The sequence below is a fragment of the Microchirus variegatus genome (assembly GCF_963457635.1).
Source record: "Microchirus variegatus genome assembly, chromosome: 1".
In the NCBI taxonomy this organism is placed as follows: Eukaryota; Metazoa; Chordata; class Actinopteri; order Pleuronectiformes; family Soleidae; genus Microchirus; species Microchirus variegatus.
Genome location: NC_139802.1, coordinates 24,638,613 through 24,652,843, shown reverse-complemented (window position 1 = coordinate 24,652,843; position 14,231 = coordinate 24,638,613). Strand labels below are relative to the sequence as shown.

The 14,231-nt window shown below is 40.5% G+C and overlaps 1 protein-coding gene across 1 annotated transcript in view; it reads right to left on the bottom strand.

Annotated features, from left to right (window-relative positions):
- arhgef1 (Rho guanine nucleotide exchange factor (GEF) 1) overlaps positions 1-8,178 on the bottom strand; it is a 106,569-nt gene extending 98,391 nt beyond the window's left edge. Inside the window, exon 1 of the mRNA XM_083898152.1 lies at positions 8,119-8,178. The gene's annotated coding sequence lies outside the window, so the exon portion shown is untranslated. The remainder of the gene's footprint in view (positions 1-8,118) is intronic.
- Positions 8,179-14,231: the final 6,053 nt, after the last annotated feature.

The window sequence follows — 14,231 nt, the reverse complement described above, 5'->3', positions numbered from 1 at the left end:
GCAGTGAGGGGGTTAAGTGCCTTGCTCAACAGCACTTCAGCTGCTAAACGTAAAGTGAAACTTACCGGTAGGATAGAGCTACAGCCAGTGGTTAATGAAGCCGTTCGTGGCAGCTCTTGTAGTTTGAAATCAAGACGAACACATTATTAATTAATTCGTCTGTTAACCTTTCCTGCCTTATCTCCTGATGGCACACACATGACAGGCAGTTTTTGCTGAAGATAATTTGGCTTTATTAGCTGATTGCACAGTAACATTCAACACACTCACCATCTGCTCCGGTCACCGTCACTATTCATTCACCGGCACACATGTAAACAAACATGACCCGACTTCCGCTCACGGGCGCCGCACCTCGGCTGCGTGCATGCACTCTCTCACATTCACTCACTCGCCGTGTCCCAAAGCTGTCTGGTTACACATTAGAGTTAAGGCACATCCCATAACATATCTCTTCAATTGGAACAGCAGCGTACCATCAGTGTTGTACTGTTTGAATGGCGGGTGGCAGTGCTAAGCTTCATTAAGGGTCGCAGAGGTGCTGTGCCAATCTCAGCTTACATCCATCCATCCATCCATTATCTACCGCTTATCCTCCACCGGAGCGTCGCGGGGGTGCTGTGCCTATCTCGGCTGACATTCAAAGTTAAAATAAATAAAACATTCATACTAGGGCTGAACGATTATGGAAAATAATCTAATTGCGATTTTTCGTGCCAATATTGCGATTGCGATGCGATTTTTAAGATTCTTAATCTTCTGTATTATTAAACAAAGACAAGCAATACAAGTATGGCCAATACTATATTACATTAAAAATAAACTGTTCTTTCCTGGAAGACAGACCTCTATTATGATGACATGAATAACATGAATGACATGAATTGATGATTGATAATTTTACTACTTCAATCACAATAGTATATTTGGAACTTACAAACATCTGAACATAAAGTGCTGACAAGGAACCCTGGTGTAAACATTAAAATGAAAGTCAGTCACAAGTCACACAAAGTGCAGATTGCAGATATACATATATATATATATATATATATATATATATACATATTTATAAAAATATGTGGCTTTACAACACTCAGTTTTTCGACATCTGTAAACTGCTAGACAGTCATTAAATAAAATAATAATAATAATAATAAATAAAAAAAATATACACAACCCGTTTTGAAGTGCGTTCAAAAGCAGCTTCAACAGCAGCAACGCGGGGGTGAAAACTATTCTACAGTGTACTACGTCGTTTTAGGCTCAAAAACATGGCTGTAATGTCCATTATTGACCATCAAAGCAGCGATAATAAAAATGAGGGTCAAAAAAAAAAGAGAAACTCTCCGCTGGTACAGGTGTGTCGCCAGATGGCTCAGGTTTTTGAACCTGCGCTTGTTGTGTAGGATCTTGACTGGGTGAGATGCCGTCTTCATTCGTGTAGACGGCTGATTGTTGTGTCCACCCCCGTCTTAAACATTAGCGCAAGCTCGTTCGCACTACACGCGCGCACACACACGCATTGACACGCACAGCCAATGGAGTGTTCATCCTACATAGAGAGCACCACGGACAGCGGCCGAAGCTCCGTATTTACCTTACGGACCCGGCCTCACCTATTCCATTCACAAAAACGGGCCGTGACTCGTCCTCCTCAATGCGCGCGTGTGAGAGGGCAGGGAGCAGAGTGACCAGAGTGCAGCGTCTGTGGTTAGACGATCTCGTTCGATTATATCACGTGTTTTACACGCGCTTGTCACGTGAACGGCGTAAATTGCACTTGATCATATCGCGATATTATCGCAAATGCGATATATCGTTCAGCCCTAATTCATACTATAGAGACTTTCACACTATCAGGTCAAAACGTTTACATTAGAAAAGAAAGTAACGTGTCAACAACAAATCTATCGATCACACCAAATATCTAATGACGGAGCCGTCTGAGCCAGCGGATCGTTTCAACAGGGCAGGCCGAGATAAGGCTGCTCTGTGCCGGGCACTGCACGCACAGTGTCCGCTGAGGCGGAGCCGATCACCTCCTAGAAAGTCGCTGCCAAACTATAAATACATCGCATCTTAATACACAAACCACATTTTTGAATTCCAAATCACTAATTTCTCACCTTAAATGATGACGCGTTCTGGGACACAGAAAAATATTTATTTCAGGTTTGTTTTCTCTGCTGCTGTGTTCTGGCGAAATCCAAAGCGATTATCCTGTATCTGCGCTCGATTGCTCTTCCTTCATCCTTGAACTAACCGGATACTTACATTAATACCAGAATACCAAAAATAGAGGTAGCTTTCGGTCATTACTACGCTGTACACTTGTACAGTACTATGTAGAAGTCTTAGGCCACCATTAGATTTGTTGCTTGAACAATGCTATAATGACAATAGAGGATCATTATTTCTATTTCACTTTACTGGAACACATTCAGAATATATGTATGCAGTTTTTTGTTGTTTAAAAAAAACATCCTCCACAGGTGTCAAGTATTTAGTGTGATCTACCCTTACACTTGAACAATAACACAGCTCTGTTAATACTGGAGTGGAAGCTTAATTAATGTTACTGGTAAATCGCCAGGTTTATTCAAGACATGCGTGAGTATTACATACAACAGCGTTTCTGCACAGTACTGTATATGAGATAGTTAGCGATAGGAACTAGCTTACCCTCACTCGTCGTCTCGTAACATCTCCTCTTCAGTTTCATGTTGTATGACTTCCCAAACTTTTCTGTACTCCTCTACACTATCTACAGACCGAGCAACAGAACGACTCCACGTCCTCCATTGTTTATGTGCGTGTGTGTCTCGCGTATAAGGCATCACAGCAGTTTCACGCAGCCGCGTTGTAGCCGTGTTGTGATAACCACGCCCACGTTGAGAAGGTACGTTCTCTGTAGTGGAAACACAACTAAACCATGCCGTTTCGTGCCGTGTCACTCAGTGCCGTGTAGCATAGAGCTAGTGGAAAAGCGCCAAAAGTTTTTGATTATGTCAGTCAGAGTGCCTTTGCCAATTCTGAAAGAAAAAAAAAAAATACTTGTTTCAGATCATGGTTCATGTTAACAGACACGTTATCACTGAATCAGTATAGATTGATCAGTAGTATTGCTTGAATTATGTGTGAATGCCACACCTTTATGTGCATGAATCGCACGTGTAATTAACATGTTCATCACACATTGTGTTAATCACATGTGTGATTCATGCATGCAAAGGTGTGGCATTCACACATCATTCAATGCAATGTTAGGTTTAGAACACGGGAGTTTCGTCTCAAAGCATATGAATTATCAAACTGAACCTGCGGGTGTACAAAATCTCAAAGAGGGCCGTGACATGCTCCCCATACGACTTATAATGCGCTCATCTGACCGAACACAATTTTCGCAGTGCGTATTATTTTAAACACCCCAAGTGAGCTAGCCAATCTCTAGTATAGCTAATAACCGTTATGGCAACATAACGTTCTGAAACACACCAGAAGTGTGTTATCCACACGTTATTCTTGCACAGCAGAGGTCATATGCTCCCGTACATATCGATCAGAAGATCGTAGCTTATAATACGATCATCTGACCGAACACAAGTTTCGATGTGCGCATCATTCTCATAGTAATAATACAGTACCGAGCTAGCGAGCTAAGCAAGCTAGCAAGCATAGCTAATAACAATGTAGCCAAACGGCGTCATGAAACGCACAGTGGATTATTAAAAGACATCGTCCCTGTGTGCGTCTGTATGTGACTTTGAATGAACACTAACATAACATAGATTAACAACGTGAATGAAAACTCACCCCATACAATAACAAGAAAAAACATCCCTGTATGTGACTGAACACTAACATTACGTATATGAAAACTCACCCATGAGGAGATAGAGCGGTGCTGGCGTCACGTCATCATCTCAGACAACTACTGTGTCTGTCCTGCTCTCTTTCAGACGCGGAATAATCCATCTGTTTGTTGTTTTTGGGACGATGAAGTCAACTGTTGGAACGTTCCAGACACACTCTCTCTCTCCCCCTCCCCTCCCTCTCTCTCTCTCTGTACGTGCATATTAATTAGCCATGTGTATTCTCCATCATCAGTTGATTGGCTGAAAAAACAACAAAAGCTCTGGAATGTGAGATCGCCACACCCAAACTAGGTGTGATTCACAGCGATAAACAACCATAATTCAAACACACAGTTTATGGTTTTAAGACCCACAATACTGTGATTTGAAGCATGTAGTGGCTTCTTCAAAACTTCAACTTGTGTAATTTTGAAAAAAACGGAAATCCCTAATTTTGAAAAAAAACAACTTTTTCCTGTTTTTTCTCGCTTTGCCGAATTGTTCCCGCTTGGTCCGTGGCGGGTCACATTTTATTGACCAAACGAATAATCGATTTATGGTGACAATAATCTGCATATTAATTGATCATGAAAACAATCATTGGTTGCAGCTCTAGTGATATATATAGAAATCTAATTTGCAACAACAAATATTATCACCTGATGCCAGGGGATTGCAAAATGCTAACAAAATTAGAATAAATGTAATATTTTTTGAAAGCAGCCACATTTGTCTAGACGGTTACTGATATTTCACAACTGACAAATGAGGAACTTATACCACTTCACTACCATTTCTCGATAAACACATCCCTAATTAACTGTTTATGAGTTTACATACATGGAGATCAACATTTTAGACTTGAACCAGGCAGGAAAAAAGGAGTAAATACTGAGAATATGATGGTTTACTGGCAGGCACTTCTCCAGCCTTCTATCTGTGGTTAATAGCTGCAGTGAGGTAACGTAGTTCAAGCAGATGTACAGTAACTGCAGCTTCCTGTGAGCACAGGAAACTCGCCTTTTTCTGCAAGAGAAAATGCACTCTGTTCCTGTTTCACAGGGCAAAAATCATCACGGGCAATCAATGATATGCAGACACTAATGATTGAACTCTGTCTACACTGATAGCCGAGCTCTATATGGCACAATCTGATGAGGGAGATTGAGTGCATGGTGAGGGAGGAGGGACTCCTGTCATGCTGAAAAAAAAACTGCTGAGAAATTAACAACAAAGGAATGCATTAATTTTGCCCGTAACAACAATGCTATTTGAATCCGTTTCAAATGAACAGAGATGAAAACAACAGAGAACATTTACAGAGGGGCAGCTTCATTCTCTATATAGCTGTATTTTTCTCGTGAGAAACAACCACTGCGCTCTCCGTTATACATTTCAGACAGATTCTCCTGCAAAGTATATAAAAATAAATAAACCTTCACAAGTTCACGACCAGCTATAAACTTTCCACTGACAACCAATGACACAGCATAACTCCCTCAGAGAATATTAAAGTGATTTGTGGTGCGGGATAAGAACCTAAACGAGTCAAGTTGAAAAAATGTAAGATGACTTTGCCAGAAAATACACACAGTCCAACTCTGCTACCTGAAGTTGTTAAACGTTGAGGTGCGACCAAAATTGATCTTGGTGAATTTGCATTATCAAGATACGCAAGATATGTGAGTAACATTATTGGTGCGGTGTGTACAATTTAGGTGTCATTATTTTGCATTTGGCAGAAATTTTAAATAAAATAATCGTACGTTTAAAAGGTTGCAATTGGACTGTGTAAATTGTTCTTTTTTATTACTCAGGAGGAGGTGGGTCAACCTTGTAGAGGTCCATGTTGGACCACCAGGTTCTTACAATAAGCCACAAACTAAACATCTTTGAGTTTTGATGCCAACTGAAGGCGATATAAATACATCATACAAAATACACTTGGAAAGAGAAGGGTGGGGTGAGGGATATCCACCTGCAACTTGCTACTTGATTCTTGTTTTTCACTGTAGAATGTTTACAAAAAATTTGGCATCTGTAGTCACACATTTTGTAACATGCAAGATTTTTTTGTAACACCAGTAGGGCTGCAACTAACAATTATTAACATAATTGATTGATCTTTCACTTTTTTTCTCATTTTGGACCATAAAATGTTGTAGAATGTCAATTGGCGTTTCCCAAACATCCAAATGACGATGTTCTCAAATGTCTTGTTTTGTCCACAAACAAAAATGCTTCAGTTTTGATTATTTCTTTGTTGATAATATTCCCATTTAAGATGCTGAAAATCCAGAGAGCATGTCTTAACAGGTTAACTGATTAATCAATGAATCATTGTATTAATCAAGTCTCAGTATTGGTATTAGTCAGTTACTGGTCTCATTCACTGGATTAAAGGTGAAGTAAGTAGTTTATAGTGCCATCTAGAGGAGAGGCTGAAATTTACAACAAAGAACTGCTGCTCTGCTCACTCCCTTCCCTGAGCGATACGGTAACCGCAGCTGGTCAAATGTCGTCCTCGTTGTCTTTCTCCGTGTCAGCAGATGAAGATCGTGAGGCGAGGGAGAGGGTGAGCTACCGCGGCCGTAGCAGACGAAGCGGAGAGAGTGGAGGCGGGACTTCTGCTACAAGTAAAGAGCCGCTTGATTTGTTCTCTCGCGTTTGTCTTTACAGGCTCCGGTAGAAACATGGCGTCTCGCTGCTAACAGTGGCTATGCAACCGCGGCCCGCGACCATGTTATTTTACATGACTTTTTGAAACACTACGAAAATGAAACAAGAACTATTATACAGCGACTAGACAATGCAGGAGCACATAATATGTATAAAAAAGTGGATTTTGGGTTATATAAACCCATAGATACTACACATTGTCCCTTTAAGTAATCTGAAATTTTCATGTAACACTGAATATCACACAAAAACTTCCCAAAACATAGACCACATCATGTTAATAGACCAAAAGCAAGGGTCGCCCATTTACAATGCTGAAGTGTTATGTTACTAAAATGGTTATGGATCAGTAAAAATAGGCTTTTAGCAGCTCAGTTGTTTTTAAAGAATATAAAAATGAATATCCGTAGATATTCAGGGTTGTAATATCCGTATTGTATTGGACATAAAAAAGTCATATCATGCCAAATACAACAAGACCTCATCCGTGTCCTTTGTGTTCGACATCTTCCAGACATGAACCAAATGAGGCAAAGGAAAGAGGAGGCAGTAATGCAACAATACAATTGCCAAAAATAAACAAGAATAAACACCAAAATACTCAATTAGGGTACGGTGAACTAAAGCAATGCTTGTCAACATTTATGTTATTTGACTGCAGGAGGCTGCAGTCAAGCTCCAACATTTCAAGTGCGCCATTATTACCAACTTCATGTCAAATACGTTCGTGAGCTTACTGCAGTGTGTGGAAACTTCTGGTTTTCAAAATAAAATGGGTATTAATGTGTAAAAGGTTTATACCGTACAGTTAGTACCGTTTAGCATATCTCTAATTGCAATTATTTTTGTTATATGATTTCCATATAATATAACCTATCATGCTTATTTAACACCAGATGTGGCATTGATCCATTAATAACAAAAGTTTATCCGTTTCCTTATAAGTATCTGAAAACTCTCAGATATTACTACTTTGGGAAGACGCAAAATATGAGACAAATAAAAGAAAAGAAAATGGCAGCAAAGCGACTTAAGGAAACAAACCAGTGTTAAACACCAAGAACAATTACACAAATAAGTTGAGTCCTGTACAGACAAAGAGCCCTGCCCATTAATCAACGTATCTTCCTTCTATCAAACAATAATCGCAATAATACTGTGAACCATGATTATTTTGATGAGGATAATCGTGAAGATTTTTTTTTTCTTTTCGTCCCATGACTATTTCAGCCACATTATTTCAACTTCAGCGCTGATTCAAGTTTTACCAACAGCGATGCCGTATACAAGCGGTAAATGAATAAGGCCGAAATCATAAAAGTTACAATTTAGCTTTTTTCCTTTTTTATAGTGAAATGTAAGGAGTTTGAGTTGTACAGTCAGACAAACAGAGAAGGACACCAGCGTCTGCAGCTGCTGCTCGGGCTGTACTGAGGTGAGTGAACGCAGAAGAGGCGGATAAAGTTTTTTCTGTCGGTTAAAACCAAACAACCGCGGCGACTTTTAAAACGTTTATCTCAACCATCGAACTCCAGCCCTCTTTGTTATGTTCGCCTGCAAAGTATTATTAACAAGTACTCACCCTGATATTCAGAGAAAACAGCGGACGGAGAGTCTAGTCGGTTTGTTGCCTGTCCGAAAGTTGCCGTGTGTCAGTGAAAAAAAAAAAAAAAACATTGTACGCGGAAGTACACATGAAAAAAAAGTCACAGGAGTGAGCAGCGGGTGGTGATTAAAAGTCATACATTTAACGATTAAAGGAATCCTCAAAGTGTATATGTTCACTTATAAACGCATTATATAATATATTGAATTGTTTATGCGTGTTTTCAGGCTTGACTGTTGATAAAAACAACAATTAACCGACTATACGGGGCCGTTTCCGCACTGCGTTACACCGTATATCGTCCCCTTTACGCCTGCACCACTTTATAAACATTTAGTGTTTTATGATTCAACCTGTAACTGTTTAAAATTGGTTGATTGACATTGAAATAGTGTTAAGCACGATGCAATTTTGTTAGAAAGGCTCCATAAGTTTCAGTTCATTAGTATTGTTGATAGTAGTGTTTGTTATTTCCTTTAATACTCCCCATCCCAGTAGACTGTGCCCGTGTCACTTTAAGAGCGCAAAGCATTCTGGTCCATGTAGTCACAGCAGCGCAGCGATCGCCCGTCTCTTCTTTTCCCTAATCACTCGCTGAAGTTCATCATGCAGCGCTGCAGTGTCAGTGTGCGTCATTGCTGAATGTAAGTGTATTATTTCAGTTAATTAACGGGTGTGATCGCATTGTTATGTATATTTCATTTATTGTTACTGCTGTCAAGAGCTTATTGGGATGTTAAACTCATGAGGTAGTTACTTCTGTTAGTTTCTTATGAAGGTTTATTTCGTGCAAAAGTCACGAGCACATAACTGCATATTTCACATGCACACACTAAAGTCACAAATGTGTTACCGTAAAGTTGATTTTTTTTAATACCTTGTCAACACAAAATAGGGCTACAGTTACCAGTGGCGGCTCCTGAAGAAAATTTCTTTCTGATAATGATTAAGGTGACCCATTTAACAAGTGCATAAATCAAGACAGTATCAATTTGTTGTTAGATGATTAACAGTCCTCCTTGTGTCCACTAGATGGCAACTTGAAACAAATATTATTTACATGAATCTAATGTATGATGTAAAATGGCTAAACAGGACACAATATGTGTCCAGTAACCACATAAAGACAGGGGCAGCTTATTAAGTCAAGTATTTATTAACTGACCAAGGATCAAGAGCTTTCAAAACCTTTACCAGATACATACAACAAACATATGACAAAATAGTGCAGTCAAATTATTCATTAAGTGTAAAGGAAAGTGCAGAATTGGATCTTTAGATGTGTTGCTATGCACCTTACAATACTCTCTTACACAAAACAGTCCGATTGTCTGATTTGCGTGAAGTTTAACATGCAGTTAAACCCTGAGCGATACAAACATCAACAATGTTAGCAAACAAGCTAACGAACGTAGCTTCAAATGACTGCTGTCCGCTGCTACTAGCCATAAACAGCTAACACGTATGAAAGCGTGCTGGGACTGATTAAAGGAGCACAATCGTCCATATATTTTTAAAACATTGAGCTTCACTTCGTTCAGAGCGGCGCGAGCAGAGAGACGAGCAACTTATTGAGAGAAGTGAAGAGAAGAGAAGTTATCCCCTCCTCTCTTTGCTCAATTTACATATGACGCAAGCACGTTAGTGCATGCACATAAATCCTCATTAAAAATGCATTGGAGGGTATGTTTTTCGAAAAACAACTTTTAGCATGAGAGTCAATGGGAGAATTTTCGGGTGATTCTCCACGTCTATCAAATTGCCCCAGAAGAGGCGGAACCATAAAACGTGACTTGAATCTGATGATTCTGATTGGACAATGACAGATAATATGTCTAGAACACTGATGATAACTACTTTTGAAAGCAATATTAGTACTAAGGACCTTTGGAATTGCTGAGGAAAAAAAAAATCTTTCTCCTCCTAGTTGGGAGGGAGTCACCCAAATCGCCCCTATACACTGTCTGCCCCTGAAAGGTACACAAATCCTTGTTACAGGTACACAAATCCTATTCTGTGCATCACAACTTCCAAGAGTCATGCACTTGACACACAACGACGCTACTGTCAGTGAACCGTACGACATGAAAACTTTATGAGAAATGTGAATAAACGAAGACAATGAGGGGGTTTCATTTAAATTTTTTTAAATATTATGATAAAGCAGGTTTTAGTTATTTATTCGTCGCTCATTAACATTTATTTTCAAACGTATTATCGATGTATTAACGAGCTGCTGTGTGGATTCATTGAGGAGAGGAGACTGACATGCTGCACTTTATCACTGTGTTCAGTCCCGGACATCGTGACACTGATGACGGTGTGGACTGTGGAGCTGTGACCGTGTGATGCACTGAGACCTGCAGTCACTTCACCACTGATTCCCGGGGAGGCTGTTTGTATTATCGTTATCGGTTCATGAAGTTACTGTTAAATGTGACGAACACGCGAATTAGAGTTGAATATAAACAGGTTGAGTGAAAGAATCGGGAGTTATAAAATTAGTTTTAACACGTTGTTATTGTTCCGAATAATAATTATACAATTATATAAGGGAAATCAGACAAAAAGAACATGATTCCTGTAACACATATAAAGTAATAGCCACGGTCCTAACCCAAATAAACTATGTTTATTCATTGTAATGTTTCTCGACTTCGTATGAACATTAATACTCGTACTCCACTCGGACAGTCATCACCATGCTCTTAGGCCCTATCCCAATACCTCCCTTAACCCTACATTTTTCTCCTAACCCTACATTGACCAAGAGTTTCTTTGGTTGATTACAGCCCTAGTTGATATGCGGGCAGCTAAGTGACAAGTCACAAACTCACCCTCTTCTGCTTACTCTTCTGTGCTGTAACCTTTGGTGCTGGGCATGTGAAGTCTTTTGCCTCATCAGAACAGAAAGGCCTGATTTTTTCAAAAAGATACGTCTGCCTGTCCATGGTCAGTCCAGGTGGGGCCAGGACAGGAAGACTGTCAACAGAGGGCAGAACTGGAGTGGTGTGAAGCTTGTGTCCAACCCGCCAGAGACCATACCAGAGCATGAAGGTGTTTTTGTTTTGCCCACTGCAGTTGTCACAATGAAGATCCACATCTGTTTCTCCAACTCCAAAGTTGCTGAAGAAATGATGCATGTAGCTGATGACTTCATTGCTCCCTTTACTTGACGAAATGCCTTCATCAATCAGAAAATGTACCTGTTTTTGCAGCCCTTCACAGGAGACACCAAACAGGCCACATTTCCGTGGAGTCAGGAAGTACATTGGCCCAGGCTGAAGAGGGTTTGAGGGAAAGTGCATCCGAAGAAGACAGGGGGAAAAGGATTAGATCGAATGAAAGCTGTTTATTCATGTCAGTCTAATAAATGAAACACTATAAAAACAGTACCTGCTGTGCAAAATCAAAACTATAGTGCATCCTGCTGATCTTCTTGCTTGCTGATGGGGAGGGTCCAAAAGAGTCAGCAGTCTGAGAGTCAGCAGTCTTTCTACAGGCAGTCATCTCATTTTTCACAGCCCTCTCTTTTTGTACAAGGGCTAGATGCTCTTGTTGTCACAATACTGTGATTTGAAGCATGTAGTGGCTTCTTCAAAACTTCAACATGTGTAATTTTGAAAAAAAAAAACGGAAATTCCTAATTTTGAAAAATAAAAACCTTTTTCCTATTTTTTCTCGTTTTGCGCTGGGCAGACTTGCGCCCCCCTTGGTCCACCTTCTTGCATTTCTTTTCAATGATGACTGATTGACCTGATCTGTAAATGTATAGGGGTCAGATTGAATGAATGAATGAATCGTTTATTTCGGGCATGACAAGTAATCAACATCTGCATACATCAGCATTTACATTCATACACATGACCGAAAGGGACAGCGGGAGAAGCAAAGCTTATCTAGTCCCGCCCCCATTACCCATACAATTTTATTACTTCTTTTTTTTTTTTTTTTTTTTTTTTTTTTCATGTTAACTTTCGACATTTTTGACGTCGCAGCAACAATAGCATAAGGCTGCAGTTCATCTCAAGGCAGTCAACAGACTACATGCACGGCCGTACATGTGTCCCTGTCGAACCATCACGAGCGATCACAGTCTCGAGTTGTTGCATCGGTTCCGCCGATTTATTCATCCCTCTCTCGCATATCTCTCACCACGCTTAGTTTCACCAGCTCATCTCGTTGGGCTGCATCCACTCCCATCTGCACCACGCAGTCTCGAATTGCGGAGTTCTCGGTGCGCAACCCCATCACGGCATTCTTAATCGTGGCGATGTCCACCCTCGTATCTAGCTGCTCCATGGAGGCCTTTCTCTGCTTCCGAATTAGGATGTACATTCCACATGCCAAGGATAACATTCCAATTATCATGAATGTGAATATGTACACATCTTCGACATACTCTATGTCTAGTGCAGCCAGGCATGAGACTTGCCATTTCCCCCATGCATCTCTAGTGTAACCAGCCGGGAATGTCCCTCCAGGACATTCAGGTTCATCAGAGCCCGCTTTTTCGCGTAGAAAAGATCCGGTCTATTGCGTTCAGTGACCAGCTCAGCAGTTCCATTGCAAGTTAGGGCAGCGTTGTATTGTTTGAACGGTTCGGTTTTGGAACACAGCTTTATACGTTCACATGTTACATAAGGCATACCATCATAACATCTCAGTATAGTGTGAACAGACATTTGACCATGACTTCATCCACAGTCTGGTTGGGACGCCCTGTACCCAGCCACAATCATGTTTACATACTTTTTTTAAACATTCTCAGTGTAGCTGAGGTTTTGACCTCGTCATCAAGATTGTTCCACAACTTAACCCCAGTGACCGACATTGTGAAGGACCTTAGCGTTGTCCGCACTTTTCTCTGTCTGAAAACTAAGTTCCCCCTTAGGTGGAGTCCCCTCTACCTGGTTTGGAGAAGCATTTGAAGGTTGTGAGGGAGGCCGTGGTTAGCCGCCCTGTACATAAACTGAGCATCACGATAGCGTATTATATCATAGAGTTTCAGTATTTTCGATTCGATAAATAGTTGATTTGTATGTTCTCTGTATCCGGCATAATGTATAATTCTTAGAGCTCTTTTCTGTAGTATCAGCAGTGGGTGCGTACTCGTTTTATATGTGTGACCCCAAATTTCAGCACAGTAGTGTAGGTGAGGAGAGATCAGTGTACAGTATAATAAGTAGAGAGCATCACGGTTTAGGAGCTTTTGCACCCTCCATAATATGGACACACTCCTAGCCAGTTTAGTTTTCAACTGTCTGATATACGGTTTCCAACTTAACATTTCATCAATAATCACGCCCAATACTTTATGTTCCTTAACTCGTTCAATTTCCACCCCGTTAACATGAATATTGATACTCTTCTTATGACCTTTCTTCCCATATAACATGTATTTAGTCTTCTCTAAGTTCAGTGGTAATTTATTTATGTTGAACCACTCTTGAAGTTTGGCCATTTCATTATTGACTGTTTCCACTAATTGATTCAGATCATCCCCAGAGCAGAAGATATTTGTGTCATCAGCGAACAATATTAATTTCAGAATATTAGACACTTTGCATATGTCATTTATATATAGTATAAACAGTTTTGGGCCCAGAAGATTTGGGCCCAGAAGATTCATATGGTGTTGACAATTTGTTTTGTTTCTGCTGCCGTAACAACCCTTTTTCACGATTCTTTCTTTTGCTCTTCTGACTCTGTTTGCATGTACACATCCCTTCTCCTTCCTCACAGCAGCATCTTGTCTTGCAGGTTGCATCTGAGATTCTGACAGTTCAGGAAGTTTGGTTCTGATCTGGCGGTTGAATAGTAGCACGGCCGGACTGCGACTACGCCACATCTGGAACATCTGGCGATTCTTTGCCGACCCTTTTACCTGCCCAGGGAACTCACGTCGGTCACCATTGTTGCTGTTTACATCCCACCACATGCGGATACGGACACTGCTTTGGCTTCACTTCACGACACAATAAACAAACACCACAACAAGCACCCGGACACTGCCCTCATCGTGACAGGCGACTTTAACAAAGCCAAGCTCACAAAAGTCATGCCGAACCTTTTCCAGCATGTGACAT